Source organism: Saccopteryx bilineata, chromosome 4 (assembly GCF_036850765.1).
Source record: "Saccopteryx bilineata isolate mSacBil1 chromosome 4, mSacBil1_pri_phased_curated, whole genome shotgun sequence".
Lineage (NCBI taxonomy): Eukaryota > Metazoa > Chordata > Mammalia > Chiroptera > Emballonuridae > Saccopteryx > Saccopteryx bilineata.
In genome coordinates, this window is record NC_089493.1 from 67,730,647 (window position 1) to 67,734,583 (window position 3,937).

General features: G+C 46.5%; 1 pseudogene; it reads left to right on the top strand.

Moving 5' to 3' along the window:
* The first annotated feature begins 1,675 nt into the window (after positions 1 to 1,675).
* LOC136334114 (general transcription factor IIE subunit 2 pseudogene) lies at positions 1,676 to 3,104 on the top strand (annotated as a pseudogene).
* The last annotated feature ends 833 nt before the right edge of the window (positions 3,105 to 3,937 follow it).

Consider the following 3,937-nt stretch of genomic DNA (forward strand, 5'->3'; position numbering starts at 1 on the left):
TAAAAATACACACTGGGCTCCAAAACCCACTCACATTCAGTGCTCACAAAGCTACTGACTTATCCGAGTTTCCTAGAATCAAAGGTTTCTAGCTCACCAGACTTATTCACCTCTGTTCCCCATCTCCTTCCTTATCCCAAATACAAACTCTACACAAATTGGCATCTCACTCAGCACTCCACCATCTTGGCTGCTTCTCCTGGCCTCCTCCACATGGCCTTTCTCTGCTCTTCTCTGCTCTCTCTTCTAATGATAATCTCAGGAACCAAAAGCGAAAACTCTCGTTCTGCCCCCATTTTATATTGTAGCTTCACAACCTCTAATCCAATATACAAAATAGTCTCTAATACAAAGTCACTTCTCTGAGGCATGATTGGATTGCACCACCCCACATCAAAAAGGGTAGGAAAGGCTTAATCCCAAAACCAAGCCCCAGGCTACAAGGATTCTGCCTGCCTTTAGCCCACCCCAACACACATTAATATCACCTGGGCGACGGCCTCCTCATGTTATCTTTAACAAAGTGAGCATAATACATTTTATCTGCCCAACAATCCACCCCTATGCTCACTTTACTACCCACAATCTATACCACCGGCTTCCCTGTGCAAGAAAATTAGAACATTACACAAATTACAACAGCAAAAATAATACAGTTTCAACAATTACAAAGGTACACTTCACCAGTCTCTGAGCACTTTGCCCAAAGCGCAAAATGTCCTCGGCCTCGGGAAAAGCTTCCCGGGGCAGGGGAGTGCTTCCAGCAAAGCCACCCCCCACCCCCATCAGGGTATTTCACATTGTCCAAAATCCATAATCCGTAAGTCCATCCAACAAAGGAGCCAATAATGCCCACTCCGGTCGTAGTCCAGGAAATCAGTCCATGCACATGAGGCATCAGCCACCCCCCTCATTCCTGCCGTCCTGGCAGGTCTTACACTGTCCCAAAGAGGGGCCCGTGTGAGGAGCCACTGAGCCATTTCACCCACAGGTGTTGTAAAGTACCAAAGGCTACAGAATTAATATTAATATTTTAGGAGGCTTGGAGAACATTTTATTAATTTGGGTTAAGAGAAATTGTGAGAATAGTCTCTGTGCTGTGTGATTAGCATAACCAGGATGGCTCTTGCCATTGTATTGTAAATGAAAAGGGAAGGAAAGCATAGATTCCCTGACATTCCACCACACCTGTGGGGAAAGGAGTGAATGGCTAGCCAGGTGCAGGAAGGGAAAAGCCAAAATAAACCTTTTCTTATAGCAAGGAGCCATTTGCGGGCATTTGTCCCCACGGAAACTACCTCTCTTATGTAAATGCATGTGGTTAATACGTCTGACTCTGGACAGAGAGATGGTGGATGAACACTAGAAAATATAGGAAGGCCTTTTAATATGTAAAGAGATATCTTTCTACCATTGTGTTGACTTGTAAATTTTGTTTTCTCCAAAATGATGTATGGTTTGCAAATTGAACGTGGTCCTATCATGTTAAAGGACATATTACTATAACCAATAGCGGTAAGGGGCTCCTAATTGCAATTTTTGCTTCTGTACTTCCCACTTACAAAACTATAAAAACTAAGTAGAACAAAGGGCCAGCGCACTCTCCGTCAGATTTCTGTTGGAGTTCCCACCACTTGGCCAAGCTAGACAATAAAACTTTAATGTGTAGAGTGCCGAGAGCTCGGCCTGGCGGGACAGCGCTGGCTGTGCGGTTGGGCCAGCGGCGGCGCTGACCAGGAGCTGGAAGCGGCAGCCACGCGGGCGTGGGTGGCTGGCCGAGGCGGAGGCGCGGAGAGGCGGCGTCGAGTCGCGCGGGGCGGCCCTCCTAGCCCAGCATTATGGATCCAAGCCTTTTGAGAGAACGGGAACTGTTCAAAAAACGAGCTCTTTCCACTCCTGTAGTAGAAAAACGTGCAGTATCTTCTGAGTCATCATCATCATCGTCAAAGAAGAAGAAAGCAAAGCTAGAGCATGGAGGATCATCAGGCTCTAAACAAAATTCTGATCATAGCAATGGTTCATTTAACTTGAAAGCTCTATCAGGAAGCTCTGGATATAAGTTTGGTGTTCTTGCTAAGATTGTGAATTATATGAAGACACGTCATCAGCGAGGAGATACACATCCTCTAACTTTAGAAGAAATTTTGGATGAAACACAACATTTAGATATTGGAGTCAAGCAGAAACAATGGCTAATGACTGAGGCATTAGTCAATAATCCCAAAATTGAAGTGGTAGATGGAAAGTATGCCTTCAAGCCCAAGTACAACTTAAAAGATAAGAAGGCCCTGCTTAGGCTCTTAGATAAGCATGACCAGCGAGGCTTAGGAGGGATTCTGTTAGAAGACATAGAGGAAGGACTGCCGAACTCCCAGAAAGCTGTCAAGGCTTTAGGGGACCAGATACTATTTGTAAATCGTCCTGATAAGAAGAAAATTCTTTTCTTCAATGATAAGAGCTGTCAGTTTTCTGTGGATGAAGAGTTTCAGAAACTGTGGAGGAGTGTCACTGTGGATTCAATGGATGAGGAGAAAATTGAAGAATATCTGAAGAGACAGGGTATTTCTTCCATGCAGGGGTCTGGACCAAAGAAAGTGGCCCCTATTCAGAGAAGGAAAAAGCCTGCCTCACAGAAAAAGCGACGGTTTAATACTCATAATGAACACATGGCTGGAGTGCTGAAGGACTACTCCGACATTGCTCCTGGCAAATAGTGGACAATTTCGTAGGTGAGCAGAGATTTACAAATACAAAGTCAAGATCTTTCTTGCTGACACTGGGATCTGAAGACTGTCTTCCCATTCTACTTAGGACTGAGGAGAGGAGCAGTTCAGTTTACAGAACAAGTACGCATTACCAAACTCAAAGCTTATTTGAATGCAATAGGCTAATGAGGAATGTGATGTTCCCTGCTAACTCCCTTCATGAGGGAAAGGCACTTAGCGAGGCACACGGGTGTCTTTTTTTATCTCTCCTTCTAAGTGGTTCCCTGTTCTGTTTTTCCTTTTATTCCTTTAGAACAAGTTTGCAGATAGTCTTGAATGCACTATTTGTTTATTCCAAAATAACATATTTATAATAAATTCATTGCAGAAGGAGCTCGAAAAAAAAAAAAAACTTTAATGTGTAAACGATGGACTTTGCTCCTGTCTTCCATATTTCAGGTTCCTCCGAATTTGGTTTAACACGTGGCAATGGCAGTTAGCATTTCCATCTTGGCTCTGGAGAGCATGATAACGTCCATCCTATGTCCCCAAAATCGCAGACCTACCGGGGCTGTAGTAGGTGCTCCTTCCAGCTGGGCTTCCATCTTCTGGAGACTGCAGATCACAACTCCAGCCCAATTCTCCTCATCCTCCAAAGAGGAACTGAAAACACCAGCTCCCACTGCCAGGCTCGAGTCCCGGGCCGCTGACACCCTCTGCTCCGCAGAACTTGCAGCTCCGGACCCGGCCTCAGCTTCAGCCTCAGCCTCAGCCTCAGCCTCAGCCTCAGCCTCAGCCCCGGCCTCCTGCCGCTGCTGGCTCTCCACAGCATCCAGGGCAATCTGCAACTCATGAACCTGTGATTCCTCCTCCAGCAGCTGCTTCTTTTCCAGGCAAATCTCGCAAACCTGGTTGGCCTCCTCCTCCAGTGTTTCCTCCAGCTCCAGGGTCGGCATCTGTTTCTCCCTCATTTGCTCCAGCTCCTACTGCTGCTCGGTTTGCAGGTCCCAGGCAGCCTCCTCCACAGAGCTCTCAGTTTCCTCACACATGGCTGTAAAAGTCAGCCAGCCTACAATCCCCAAAAGGACAGCCATGGGGAACCCTAACACTAACCAGTCCTCTACTCCACCACTCAAAGGCTCCTTGCTGATCTGTATCGAATCCTGCCACAGACTACGCCAAATGTAAAGCCAGAAGGCAGGGCCATGGCCACCATCAGAGCAGCCCAGCCC